Here is a 15,685-nt window from a genome sequence, read left to right as displayed (position 1 = left end):
GGGTCAAACTATCACCAGGGTCATGAAACTCTCCCTGGATATCCTCACAACTCTTACGAAAGCCTTGTCTAATATGTATGCGCTTGAGCGCCCGAATTATATAAGAATCGAGGTCTAATGATTTTTTTTTTTTTTAGGTTCATGGTACAGAAGAAGGGTCAAACTACCACCAGGGTCATGAAACTCCTCCCTGGATATCTTCACAACTCCTACGAAAGCCTTGTCTAATATGAATGTGCTAGAGCGCCCGAAATATATAAGAATCGAGGTCTAATGAGTTTTTTTTTAGGTTCATGGTACAGAAGAAGGGTCAAACTACCACCAGGGTCATGAAACTCTCCCTGGATATCCTCACAACTCGCACGAAAGCTTTGTCAAATGCGTGTGTGCTTGGGGGCCTTCGAAATGTTTAATATAGGGCCGTGTGAAAATCGAGGTCTTGCGTCACTCCTCGCCTCCTGTCGCTTATATACCCAAGCTGTGTTTATTTCCTTAAGTCGTCCCTCACTCGTTCTTTACCAGGGTCCACTGTTTACCTAATGCCTCACGTCACCCATTCAATAATCTCAGTGTACGAAGAGTTTTTTAAGCTTCCTGTTCAGATTTAGAAGATGTGTGTCGTGAGATGAGGAGCCAAGATTCGAAGGGCTGAAGATATGTATCGCGTACTTATCTCTGCCTGTGAACGTGATAAATGATTAGAATATATTGCAACGCAGAATGGTTTAGCTGATGTGAGAGGGATTGAAGGGAACTGTACGTAGGGGCAGGAGGTGGTTAATTTATAGATACAGATAGATAGAAAGACATAAGCAGATAGAAAGAAAGACATTGAGATAGACAGATGGATAGGTGTAGATAGGTATATTGACATAGCTAGTATAGATATATGGGTGGATATAGACAGATAGATAGGTCAATGGATAAATAGATACAGATTAATTGACTGACTGATAGATTAAGGGGGATAGACGGGTAGGTAGGTTAATTAGTAGACAGGTAAATTGATAAAAGAATGAACAGTTAGATAGGAAAATAAATAAATGTATGGATGGACAGAAAGAAATAATGGATAAATAAATGAAATAAACAACCAATCAATTCATAAAGGAAAGGCAAAATGAATGGAAAAGACACAAGCAAGCCAAAACATACAAAAAAAAACGTTCTTGGGGAGGCAACGCAGACAGCATTAGGGTATACGTTAAAGGTCAAAGATTGCTGGGCTCTTATCTAAACCAGACTCTCCTCTTGATGCATAATTAAGTCGCATTTATCTTGTTCTGCGTGGTATGGTCGTTGTCTCCTTTTATGCTAGTCTACCCTGTAAATTCCTTTAAAACGCTAAATCTACTCTATATGATTTTCTCTGAAGGATTTAAAGGGTAACAATATAATTTTAGTCCCATGGATGTGTAACCCTATATCTCCTCGGTGCAGTGGTTAGGGTCCTTATCTACTACTCTGAGGGCCTGGGTTCGAATCCAGGCCCAAGCAGTCGGTATGCAGTCCTCCCTGCTGTCCATCCTTCCTTTCGAGAGGGATAAATGCGTACCTGGGAAAACCTGGGGAAGGTAAACTGTGGTAACCCCGATATATCACATTAGCCCTGTGACCCGAGGTGATGGGTTCCTGCCCCCATATGCTTAAAGGGACGATGGGGCGGAGATGAGCACTGCCGCCATGCGCAGCTATAGCATATGCTCTCAAATTTACCTTTAACCTTTTTTTTACGATCATGATGGTAAAGAAAGATCCATAGTCTGCGACTCCCCAAGTGCTGATGCCTAGAAAATCATTAGTATTTGATAAAGTTTTATTGCTGTATTTTACTTTAAGATTCAAGCATGAAATCAATGCATAGAGGAGCCATACGACTTTTTTTTTACATGACATGATATTAGATTAATTGTACCCCTTAGATGTCATTACGTACTAGACTACTACTACTACTACTACTACTACTACTACAAAAGACCCACCACCACCAGCAACACATTAACAACACCAACACATATACTACACAATGCACCTCACAGTCCCTTTATACAACGCCTACATTACGTCAGCGATCTAGCCTCCACCAGCCCTGCAATTACGTACGCTTATCATAACACACAGATAAGATAGCGGCTACGGGGCCCCACCTACTGGCTCGCTGGCTGACCCTCCGTACGTCGTTTCTTCCGTGTTCGCCTCCGCCGCTTCAAGACGTGGTAAGGGCGGCTTGGGGCTTCGAAGTGTGTGCTTGGAAACATCGCTGGAATAACTCTCAGCCACGTTAAATAGTGTTGATGTTACAGTGGAACACCAACATAACAGCAATGAAAAAAAATACTGAAGCAAATATAAAAGGAAAAGAGAACATTACTTAAACATCAAGATAATAGTAAGAAAGAAGAAAAAATAGTGAAACATAAGAGATAAAAGAAGGAAAGGAAATAGTTCCTGGAATATCAAAATAATATGAAGAAAGAAAAAATCACTGAAACGCGACAAAGTAAAAGAAAATGTTACTGAAATATCAAAATATGAAAAAAACGAACTAGAATATAAAAATAAGAATGATAAATTGCGGAAATATAAAAAAAGTGGATGCAGTGGCGGATTTATTAAAGCAACCCCTTTATCTTTTGCTCTACATGCTCTCTTGCTGATCCATTGGAAAATAAGGGTAAAAGAAATGCATATGGAACCATTGATTGATTGATAGTTTATTATTGCAAGTAAACAACAAAGGAGAAGGGAGGAAACCGTTATATAAAATTTCTCAGATAATCCTTCGTTGAAACGGCAGGAAAATTACACCAAATTACTTAAAACTTCATTATTTAACATTTTTATCGGCAATCGTCGCTGAACAGAAGAAAAAATATCTACATACCTATATATTTACAGGTGATACGTCGGTGAGCGGTAAAGACAAAAACTGCAAAGAAACAAAAATTAAAGTGAAAACAAAAACTGAAAAACAATAGACATAAAATAAAAGAAAGAAAAAACTCCAAAAAGAAAGGAAATAAAATAAGAACAAAATCTGCAAAATCAAAGACTAAAATTGAAGTGAAAGCAAAAAATTAGCTGAGACAAAGATAAAAGACAAAAAAGAAAAAAAAATTGAGGTAAGGACAAAACAAAAAAAAACAAAAAAAAAAACTACAGACTACATCCACCCGACTTAATGTTTGTCTGTGCATTTCCTCGTCTCAAGTTTGTTATCTGATCGTCGCCTCCGTGAGAAGAGCCAAGCCACACACACCTGACCCACCTGTATTGGCACTCTCTCGCTGATAACAGGTAAGACTAAGAATTTATTATTATTTATTTATTTATTATTATTATTTATTTATTTATCTATCTTTTTTTAGGTGCTGCCTGTAACGCCGGTAGGCTCTCTTAAGGGGGCCTCTTTGTCGAATTATTTTTTATAGTGGCTGCCGTGATAAATGACTTTCGTGGACAAACACTTTTTATGGCATAGTTATTTATTTATTTATTTTTGGACGGTAAAGGAAAGAGCTCAAGGGCAATATACAAAGAAAAAAAAAGTCTGCTAGTTGCTGCTCCTGCAAAACTAAACAGAAGGAGTGGCCAGGAAAAGTAATCAGTTTATAACTTTTTTTTTTACGGTAACGGAAACAGCAAGGGTAGTAAACAAACAAACAAAACAAAAACAAAAAACGTATTTCCGTATCACCTTTAATACAGATAAGTTTATTTCTTCATTATTTCCTTAACCTAATATATGGTCTTCTAATTCCCGTAAGCTTATGTTATTTTCAGCAACTTTTCTTTTTAATTTACGTGGTCTTACGTTATTTTTCCGCAATCTTACTTTCAAATTGTGTAACCTTACTTTTTCTCTCTGTAATTCGATATACTTTTAATTTCCGTAACCATACCTTTAGCATTTCCGTAGTGACTAACTATCTGCGTCCTCAACGTGACTTTTATCCTCTGTATCTTTAGCGGCATTTCATTTCCGAATCCCAATACACTTTTAATACCCTAATCTTACTCTACGTTACTTTTTTCCTCCTCACACACCCGAGTCACATTTTCTCAAATATAAAACTTCCTGTGACGCACATTCACCATACATACACACAGGCATTTCCTAGCTGTGAATGTCGATGTGGTGAGGAGTTCTTCCTCGCCCAAGTGGCCAACAGACATTTGACAAGGCTTGTGTGGGGTTTGTGGGAATCTCCTTTGGTTACTGTACGGCCCTATAGTGGTTCATTCTGGTCCACAAGTACACTCATAAGACAAGGCTTTCGTGGGAGTTGTGGGCATCTCCATTGGTACTGTACGGCCCTATAGTGGTTCATTTAGGTGCCCAAGTACACTCATTTGACAAGCCTTTCGTAAGAGTTGCTAGCATTTCCATGGGTAGTTTATGGCCCTGGTGGTAATCTGATAAAAGCTTCTGTATCGTAAACGTGAAAAAGAACATTCATGAGAACCCGATTAACTCCTTTTGGCCTTGTTACTTATACACTTGGGTCAAAAGGTTCACGCGCACATAAAAATAGCCAAACATTATCAGCATTATCATCAACAAATCTTTTTAATGGCTGAGGTTTTTATGTTAGATAAGCAGATGCAAGGTAACGCACGGTAGCAAACACAAAGAAATATCAAGGTTAACTCTGGAAACTAATAACGTAATGACCACTTAACTTGCCTAATGAGCTGCAATGATTTGATCCAAGAATTATTAGGAAAATTGGTGACTAACATGATATCAGCAACCTAAATTGAGCATCATGTACAAGGGATACCCAACGTCAAAAAAAGGGAGAATTTATACCAGGAAATATCGCCTAGAAATAATGACTAAGTGGCTATCCGTAAATTTAGCCATTACCAGGTTTACACGATATCCAACCCAGTTAACAGCATTTATGTCAGAAAGGAAATAATGACCAATTGGGGTATTATAAATCTATTTCGTTATCAAGTTTAAATGATATCCAACCCAGTTAACAGCATTTATGTCAGAAAGGAAATAACGACCAATTGGGTATTATAAATCTATTTCTTTATCAAGTTTAAACGATATCCAACCCAGTTAACAGCAATTATCTACGCCAGGAGGTATAGCCAGAAAATAGTGACCAATTGGGTATTATAAATCTATTTCGTTATCAAGTTTAAACGATATCCTACCCAGTTAACAGCAATTATCTACGCCAGGAGGTATAGCCAGAAAATAGTGACCAATAGGGTATCAGAAACCTAAGACATTATCAAGTTTACACGATATCCAACCCAGTTAACAGCAAATATCTATGTCAGGAAGTATAGTCAAGAAATGGTGAGTAATAGGATATCAACAACCTAAGCCATTTCCACGTTTAAATGATATCCAACCCAGTTAACAGCAAATATCTATGTCAGGAAATATAAACGGGGTATGGTGAGCCATGAGATATCAGTAACTTAATCATTATCAGGGTTTAACGATATCCAACCCAGTTAACAGGAAATATCTCAACCACTATAAGTATATCGTTAAAAAATGGTGATCAGTGGGGATATCAGTATCTTTAATCATTACCAACCCAGTGAGCAATAAGTATCTATGACAGGAAGTCTTGCAAGGAAATGGTGACGAATAGCCCGGGTATCAGTAACTTCAATTATAATCAACCTAGTTAACAGCAAGTATCTATGTTAAAGTATATCGCTAGGAAATGGTGAGTAACGGAATATCAGTAACTTCAATCATTATCAATCCCAGCAAATATGTATGTCAGGAAATATCGATAGGAAACGATATTAACTTTGACATCAATAACCTGGGTCGAGTCGAAAAGTCTTACGGCGGATTGATTTAGTTAGCCCACGGTGTTATGGTCTCGCCCAGCACGAGGATATAGCGTAAGTTGACCAATACTAATAGACTCAGGATATATCGATAGGAAACGGTATTAACTTTGACATCAATAACCTGGGTCGAGTCAAAAAGTCTTACGGCGGATTGGTTTAGTTAGCCCACGGTGTTATGGTCTCGCCCAGCACGAGGATATAGCTTAAGTTGACCAATACTAACAGACGGGCGTTTGTCGTAACTGTATACCCCTGAGGGAGCCGTGTTACAGGTAGACAAGTATAATAGAAAAAAACATAGGTGGCGACTCACCAGTATGCCGCAGCTGGCCACCCTGTCCAGTATACACAAAATAAAGAGGCCTCCTAGTAAGATATATACTTAAGTTAGTGGGCTGCTGGTGTGCTGGCCGGCGACTCAGACTATACTGCTGGGTGTATAGTATGATGAAGACGGGGCGTGGATGGTGTGGTGACGCGAGCAGCGAGAGCGGTGTATTTATCACTTATGGTGGTCAGTGGATAACTAAACCGTGTGGGCATCGGGCGCCTCCCTTCTCAACTTTTACTAACACGCAGAACCCACTGCGTCGAACCCATTTCACCCTTTAATAACTTATGGTACTTGACTAACCACTATTGCCAATTCCCTTCTGACCATTATTATAAACAATATGTACAACCTATCATACCTATACGATTATGCACGTATAGTTATGATAGCGTTGTCAGTACCTGTGCAGATTGAAAAGGTTCGAATATTAAAGTCCCTTGTACTCCTTGTCTATAGCTTAGTCTTTCCTTAAATTTAGGCAACGCCGAATATTATAGAAAACTTTTTTTTATGGGTGACATTTGTAAGTTCTTCAGCTGCCCTGCATATCTCAAAGAGGCAGAAAAATACATCAGTTCAGGGTGAAGTGTATAAGTGTGCACTGTGAAATAACTAAGTGCATGGTGTGAAGTATAGAAGTGTTGAGAAGGAGGACCTAAGAACCGATACAAAGTGGAACAGGTCAAAAGAAGAAGATGAAGAAGACAAAGCAATATAGATTCCAGAGATTAAACAAGAAAGAGTTTCGAGCACTAACAGGTCATTAGAGTTAGTTTCAGTTCTTGTGAGAAGGAGAAGTAAATAATCAAATAAGCAAATAATCCGATAAATAAAATAAATAAACCAACAAACAGACATCATATTATTCCCAAACGTTGATTCTAAGCATACGCACTTGATAGACAGGCTGCAGAGACAAGCTGAATAATAATAATAATAATAATAATAATAATAATAATAATAATAATAATAATAATAATAATAATAATAATAATAATAATAATAATAATCTTTGAAACATTATATGACGCCTTGCTAGGGTGAAAAATAACCCAATAAAATCCATAACCTTGTGCACTACTGAACGGAAAGGAGAGGAAGGAGAAGGAAATCAGTCACGAGAGAGAGAGAGAGAGAGAGAGAGAGAGAGAGAGAGAGAGAGAGAGAGAGAGAGAGAGACCACGCTATTCAACTCCCTTTATCACGTCGCTGTAGATTCCGATCCTCCTTGTAGTGGAATCTAAGAGACTACGACAACGGCACAATGGGGTTACGAGGGATGCTGCGTCGGGAGAAAGGTGAGAAGAGGACCTTGATTCTACCTGGCGCCAGTGGGACAGGTGTGGGGTGGGTGGGGGGGAGGGGAGGGGAGAGGGAGAAAAGGGGGGGGGGAGAGGGGAAGAGGGAGAGGGAGAAAGTGTCGCAATGTTTGAACAAGTGTGTGTGCGTCTCTCTCTCTCTCTCTCTCTCTCTCTCTCTCTCTCTCTCCTCAACTTATACTACACCAAACTACACTTCACTACACTCGACACTGCATTCAATACATTATATATATGACAATAAGGTGAATGTTTAGTTAGTTCGTAAAATCTAAATGCCAAAATAAGTATACAAGTTTACACTGTGTTACGTATTTATGAGCGTATAATTAGGAGGAACTGTTTTGTCAGGAGTCTCAGTTGGTAAGTATAGAGTGTAGATGAAGCGGTTGACAGTACATAGATTGGTCTGATAAGGCGAGGCGTGTGTGAAGATTTGATTTAACTTTAGAAGTGGACGAAGGATTGTTTTGTCAGGAGGATAAGCTGGTAGGTAGGGTGCCAATGAAGTAGTCAAGTTTAGGGTTGAAAGTAAATATAAGGTAGATTAGTCTGATAAGGGAAAGCGTGTGTGGAGATTTGATTTAACTTTAGAAATGAACGAAGGATTGTTTTGTCAGGAGGATAAGCTAGTAGGTATAGAGTAGGTGAATTAGTCAGCTTTAGGGTTGAAAGTAAATAAGGTAGATTAGTCTGATAAGGCAAAGCGTGTGTGGAGATTTGATTTAATTTTAGAAGTGGACGAAGGATTGTTTTGTCAGGAGGATAAGCTAGTAGGTATAGAGAGTAGGTGAATTAGTCAGATTTAGGATTGAAAGTAAATAAGGTATATTGGTCTGATAAGGCGAAGCGTGCGTGGAGACGATTTAATTTTATAAGGGGACGAAGAGAAGGACTGTTTGTTAGGATGATAATGTGCAAGGTAGAGAACAGATGATTACGTCTGATTTGGGGGTGAATGCAAATAAAGTAGGCTGGTCGGATAAGCCAAAAATTATAATGAAGACTAGATATCAGTTTGTAAGTGGACGAAGAGCTTTAGCAGAGGTGACGATCGTGTTCTTGTGAAGGTAAAACCAGCAGCAATGATTGAACTTTCATATACCGGAGATCTAATAAAGCCCTGGTCAAGAACTGGTTCACAAATAGCAGTGGACGAGTGGAGCAGGCTTGGCAGTTGTGGGGTGAATGCAAATACGACAAACGCCAACAAGAGAAAGGTTAAATAAATAGATGATAAGGAGGATAGATGTTAGGTTGAACTAGATTGGCCCTTTGCAGACTCCTTACGTTATTATGTTCTTAAATCACCACACTACATTATACTGAGTGACTAAATCTATATCATCACTTATTTTTTACGTTAAGGGAGGCAGCTCAAGGGTATAAAATTAAAAACAACAATAAAAAAGCTTACTAGACGCTGCTCTGAACAAAAGAAATATGAGCTTGAGACCAGAAGAGAGGTATTACTGTAACCCCAACACACACACACACACACACACACACGCAACAAATTCATCCTTATACCCCAAAACAATTATTCCATAGCACTATACAACGATAAGTCTCTCTACACTGCGCCACACAAGATCAAACTACATTACTCATAGTCCATACAGTCATTCCACAGGGCTAGTGAGACGGAGATGAACACTGAGGCCACGCGTAGGTTTAAAGTATACCCCAAACATAACCTTTACCTGTATATAACCTACTCTTCCTGTGCCTCATAACACACACACACACACACACACACACACACACACACACACACACACATAACATTCACCTCTCCTTGCACCATTACCTTGTTGCTCTCTTTATCTATGTCATAACACACGACATTATTTCTCTCTCTTGTCTTACGCCATAACATTAAATTTTTGTCCGTACTAAAACACAGATTAATCGGCTGGTCACGCGCGTACCCCCCCCCCCCCACCCACCCACGCCCGCCTCCCCCACCTCCCACCCCCTCAATCAGCCAGCCATTCAGTAACCCTCTAAAAAATAAAATAAAAAAGATCCCCCTCCCATAAAGTCATTAACGGTAAACGGTGACGCAACCCTGGCACCGTTTTCCTTACATCGTTTTCTGCTATGATTACGTTGGGGGTACTTTTCCATAATGGGACTTTTTTGTTTGTTTGTTTGGGCTACTACTACTACTACTACTACTACTACTACTACTACTACTACTACTACTGCTACTACTACTACTGATACTATTTTTTTTACAGTAAAGCAGCTCAAGGGCAAAAACAAAAAGAAAAAAAATAGGAAAAAAGCCACCGATACTAATACTAATACTGACACTAATACTAACACTAATACTTAACTAATAATGATAACAAAGATAACAGCAACAAAGAGAACGTTTCAATCCACACATTACTCAACTGATACATGATAAAAACAAAATAAATGCAATCTTCATGACTCCTAAAAAGCTATCTAACGCATTGACATCTTATAATGCACGTAATTTTTAAACAATACAAAACAAAAAAACAAGAGAAAGTCGAGTAACTTGCAATACCTACACGTATCCACGAGGGATTCCAATGAAGGTGAAAACAGCTGAAGGAGTGAAGGAAAGTGAGAAGGGATGCAGAAAAGTGAAAAGGAATGAAGGAAAGTGAGAAGGGATGAATGAAAGTGAGAAGGGATGAATGAAAGTGAGAAGGGATGAAGGAAAGTGAGAAGGGATGAAGGAAAGTGAGAAGGGATGAAGGAAAGTGAAAAGGAATGAAGGAAAGTGAGAAGGGATGAATGAAAGTGAGAAGGGATGAATGAAAGTGAGAAGGGATGAAGGAAAGTGAAAAGGAATGGAGGAAAGTGAGGAGGGGTGAATGTAAGTGAGAAGAATTGAAGGAAAGTGAAAGGGGATGAAGGAAAGTGAGCAGGGATGTAGGAAAGTAAAATTGGATGAATGTAAGTGACAAGGGATGAAGGAAAGTGAAAAGGGGTGAATGAAAGTGAGAAGGAATGAAGGAAAGTGAGAGTGACGTGGGGCAGGTGGCAGGTGTGATGAGGAGCGTCGGGCAGTCTAGGCTACAGCTCCCCCTTCCTTGGCCTAACCTAACACGCTTACCAAACCTTCCACTCTCTCCTTTCACCCCCCGCTGAGCGCCCAAGACCCCGCTGACCCTGGGAACCTTTTGCGTCGCGCGGTTATGGGGTTTTCGCGCTGATGCTACGCGGGAAGCAAGAATTGAGCGAAGCGTGAGGGCGTAAAACAAGATCTGGGGTGGAACTGTAAAGCGCTTGCAAAACCCTTATTCTTTTAAACATATTGGCACTTCAGAATATACCCTTGTTGGAAAGCCTCTCGTGTTAGTTACTGGGATTTTCATGGACTGTTTTGTGATGCTAGTGAAGGATTTACACGACTTCTGCATCTTGAACTCGTTAATCTTCTCTGTGACCTTGGAAAACTGTCGTCAGAGGAGGCCGATACCCCGAGAACCTCTGGCGTGGCGCGGTTATGAGTTTTTTGCGCCGATTCTACGCGCGAGGGAAGAACTGAGCGAAGCGCGAGGGTGTGAAACAAGATCTGGGTGTGGAACTGTAAAGCGCTTGCAAAACTCGAATTCTTTTAAACGAATCGGTAACTCAGAATACGCCCGTTTGAAAAGCCTCTCGTGGAAGTCGCTGGGATTTCATGGACTGTTTTGTGATGCTATAGTGAAGGATTTACATGAATTCTGCATCTTGAACTCGTTAATCTTCTCTGTGACCTTGGAAAACACTCGTCAGAGGAGGCCGATACCCCGAGAACCTCTGGCGTGGCGCGGTTATAATTTTTTTGCGCCGATTCTACGCGCGAGGGAAGAACTGAGCGAAGCGCGAGGGTGTGAAACAAGATCTGGGTGTGGAACTGTAAAGCGCTTGCAAAACCCGAATTCATTTAAACGGCACCTCAGAATACGCCCGTTTTAAAAGCCTCTAGTCCTGGAAGTTGTTGAGATTTTCATGGACTGTGTTGTGATACTGGTGAAGGTTTTACCCGACTTCTGCATCTAGAACGGGAAAATCACTCATGAAAACCCGTTAATCTTCTACGTGGCCTTGGGGAACAGTCGTCATGGAGCCCGAGACGTTTTAGGAATAAGGACTTGAGCGACGCGCGAGGGTGTGAAACTGTAAATCGCTTGGAGTGTCAAGGAAAGCAGGGCGTGACGGGCGTCCTATTTCTTTGCTTACATGCATTTGTCATTGTGACGCCTCCACGTTTGTACGAATGCAGTATACAGCAATGGGAGTGGAAAGATCTGAGGGTGGGGTGGGGGCAGCGTTGCCAAATTATCGTACTCATCACATCGCCTTTTCGTAGTTTCTGACATATAACTATTGCGAAAATGAAAGAAAACCATCACTATTTAACATTTTCAACGATAACTTTAATTTTCGACCGTTATTTGTAAAGGTACGAGAGTTTTTGGAATGAAAATGCTAAAAATGCTATGTTCAGAGTACGACAATTTGCCATCGCTGGACCGTGGGGGGCGGTGAGGATGAAAGGGGTGATGGAGGGGCGGCAAGGGGGCATTCGTAGTGATTAATAACTTCTTTTCACAAAACTTAAATGAGAAAATCTACCACAAGCACTAAGACTAAGGTAAAGGAACACATATGCCTTATAGATAATAAAACTGAGATAAGAAATAAAAACGAGAGCATGACTTTAATTTCCAGCATACCAAATACCGGGAAAGAGGTGTGTGTGTTTCCCTTGTTCCAATCTTTCTCTATTCCTCACTCTCTTGTTTCCTGTTATCTTGTTCCTTCCTTCAATTACCACTCATTCACGTATTCCATGTTCACCCGGATGCCAAAGGGGAGCCAGCGTGGAAGGGTTTTGGCACCGCCGATACATAACAACACAATATTTTAAGGTCGTTTAATAATGCTCTACTGACGGAATTAACCCAGTAGCTGCGGGGATCATGTTTCTTAATGGTCCCTCTAAGCGAGAAAAATGAGAAAAAAAATCATCCCTCACACAAACCATTTCATAATATATATATCAAAGCATTTGTGATCAGATTATGCATCATCTATTTTGGGGGGTTTATATCATGGCGCAAATTTGGCCCGTCGCTGCTACCGGGTTAACGATGCATGTAGCCTGAGAAAGGTTTTGGCACCACTAATACATAGCAATACGATATTTTTAGGTGGTTATCTAATGCCCTACTGACTGATTCTCGTACACATGGAATTAACGATGCATGTAGCCTGATTGATCTTCGTAAGCATCATAGTAATGTCATCAGACCAATAGACCATCATTGTACTGCCCTTGAGAAATATAATGACTCAACAAATACACAACACAAAGCTCTTCATCATCACATCTCAATCTCATTTCTGCGGAAGTGATCAAGAAGGGACTCAACTCAGACCTCAACGCTCTCCGAACCCATCACAGCATTCCCATCAGACTAACAGATCATCTTACTACTGCTCTTGAAAAAAAAAAATAATAATAACTGAACCAATACACAACACAAATTACTCCGTCACATCTCCATCTCATATCTGCGGAAGCGATCAAGGCATAATAACGGGGAAATTCGTCTCTTTAGTGAACGCCCGAGCGCTCTCCGAAGCCATCCCAGTGTTGCCATCGCGTTCCGCCTCAGCGCCGCCAATCTCCCAGCGAGGACAATGCCGCCGAAACAACTGGCACTCTCATTGGGCCCGACGCGGCGTGCAACAGGAGTAGTTATCGTACCGCAATCACGACGCACACCACCACAGAGGAAAGATAAGTATGTGTAAGGCTGCAGCGAACATATATATAGAAGAAGAAGACGACATCATTTGGGAATACGAGTACTTGTTTGACGATAAATATATTGAGGAAACAAAAAGAACAATTCAGAAATTTTGGATGAAAAGAGAAAATAGAGGGAAAGGAAACGAAGAAAACTACCGACCGTCAGCTCAGCAACCATCGCCACCTCTTTTCACCTCGCTCTTTTGTTTTGACAGTAAAGGAAGGAGCTCAAGGGCAGAAACAGAAAAGAAAACAAACAATAACCGGCAAACACTGGTCATAATTATAAAAGGAAACTGAATAAGAAAGAGCAGAAGACAATATCGGAAGTCTTAATAAATTTCCCTAAATCCTATCCCAAAACCTGAAATCCTCTATATAAGGTTTTCTGTATATCCTAAAGTCCAATATCTCTCCTTGCCCCACCCTAACACGCGATCTGAAACAAAGGCCAAACACAAAACCATGTATTTATGTTGTCCTCTATTCCTAAATCCTAATATTCTTCCCTCGCACACCCCGAAACACTATCTGATGAAGCCCTTACACAAAATCCTATACACATGTTGCTCTGTACTTCCTAAAACCCAACATCTATCCTTCTCACACCCCGAAACACTATCTGACGAAGGCTCCAACACAAAATCATGAATATATGTTGCTCTCTATTCCCTAACCTTCTTATCTCTCCCTCTTATACGCCAAAACGCAATATTAATCAGGCTCAACACAAAATCATGAATATATTTTGGTCTATTCCCTAAACCTTCTCTTCTCTCCTTCTTATACGCCAAAACGCAATATAAATCAGGCTCAACACAAAATCATGAATATATGTTGCTCTCTATTCCCTAAACCTTCTTATCTCTCCCTGTTATACGCCAAAACGCAATATTAATCAGACCCCAACACAAAATTCGCAGGCCAAGCACACACCCGCTACTTTCCCCCTGAGCAAAATTTCAAGGTGAACCTGTACAGCCTCGCGGCCAGACGGAGGACCACGTAACTATGGGCCTGGGAAGCTGCTACTGGTCCCGCTTCTGTGACGGACACCACCTGATACGTTTAGTGAGCTATGGGCTGGAGGGGAGGGCGGGGGCAGTGAGGTACGGAAGGGCCGGGTCAATGTCCTGGAGTTTATTCACGTGGATGCTGGTTTCCTTCGTCCCTCCCACCTGTCTTTCACACCTCTTGCACCTGCCCCAACCTCCCTACCTTGGTGTTAGTGGCCTCACCCCCTCACCTGCCCAGCCCCGCCCCACCTGAGGATATCTAGACATGATTAAAGGGACGGATGGATGTGACGATCTATAAATGGAGACGCCGGACATTAGATTGCACCCAGAAACCCCGATGCCATAAGGGAGGGTATTCAATAGTGCGTATACTTTCAATTGCACTTACGCCCATATTACAATCTTTCCCGTCTCAGGCTATAAACATGCTAAACCCCGTTACCTAGATTAAAGGGAACCAAGGATAAGAGGCTATTTAAATGGACATAAGACATCAGACTTAGAATGCTCCTCAATACCCCAATGTCATAAGGAAGGGTATTCTAGTGTATTTGTATATTCTTGATTACACCTACTACGCCCATATTACAAGCTTTCCCGTCCTATATATAAGCTATACTTCCTTTAAAATGCCAATAATAACAACATGCTAAATCCTTGCGAGCTATGAATTACTTAGATGGTGTCATGGGTGCATCTTATATATTGATTTTCCCTTTTAATATTAGTAAGGCGCAAATAGGCCAAGAAGAAAGAAACTGGAGGTGAAGAATGTGAGATCTTGCGAAGACGAAAACCTGTTCAGAAGATGCAAACAGGTTCGTGATGTCTGATAGGAGAGAATTCGGAATACAAACTGATAGAGCTTGACATACAAAACGAATAAGTAAATAAATAAGATAATGAAGATAAATCCACTAAACCTGAAACCCCATAAAAAAATAAACACTTCGAAGTAAAAAAATATATATAAACCTGAAAAAACGTAGATAAATAAACATAAATACGACAATAAAACAAAACACACACACACACACACACACACACACACACACACACGGAAAACACGCAGAAGGAGCACGATTGGGAAATTTCGAGTACACTTTAAGACTCTTCAAATACCCTTAATATACCTTTTTACTCTACTCTACAATGAAGGTCGAGATATCGGACAACAGAAAGAAAGACACTTGAAATAAACACTCGCAAGAATAGTAATAATAGTAATAATAATAATAATAATAATAATAATAATAATAATAATAATAATAATAATAATAATAATGAGATTCAACAGAGGAAGATGATAAAACGGCAACAACAAAGAACACAATAGAGAAGGAATGGAGGTGCTTTGTTAGTCCGTAAAAGAGAGAGAGAGAGAGAGAGA

At 40.3% G+C, this 15,685-nt stretch overlaps 1 protein-coding gene across 1 annotated transcript in view; it reads left to right on the top strand.

The window, feature by feature from the left end:
* The first annotated feature begins 2,099 nt into the window (after positions 1 to 2,099).
* Positions 2,100 to 15,685, top strand: part of LOC126983994 (RING finger protein nhl-1-like) — a 47,764-nt gene continuing 34,178 nt past the window's right edge. The window contains exons 1-2 of the mRNA XM_050837295.1: positions 2,100 to 2,216; positions 2,899 to 3,297. The gene's annotated coding sequence lies outside the window, so the exon portion shown is untranslated. The remainder of the gene's footprint in view (positions 2,217 to 2,898; positions 3,298 to 15,685) is intronic.

The sequence above is a fragment of the Eriocheir sinensis genome, chromosome 55, assembly GCF_024679095.1.
Source record: "Eriocheir sinensis breed Jianghai 21 chromosome 55, ASM2467909v1, whole genome shotgun sequence".
Classification (NCBI taxonomy): Eukaryota; Metazoa; Arthropoda; class Malacostraca; order Decapoda; family Varunidae; genus Eriocheir; species Eriocheir sinensis.
This window is presented reverse-complemented; position numbering and strand designations above follow the sequence as displayed.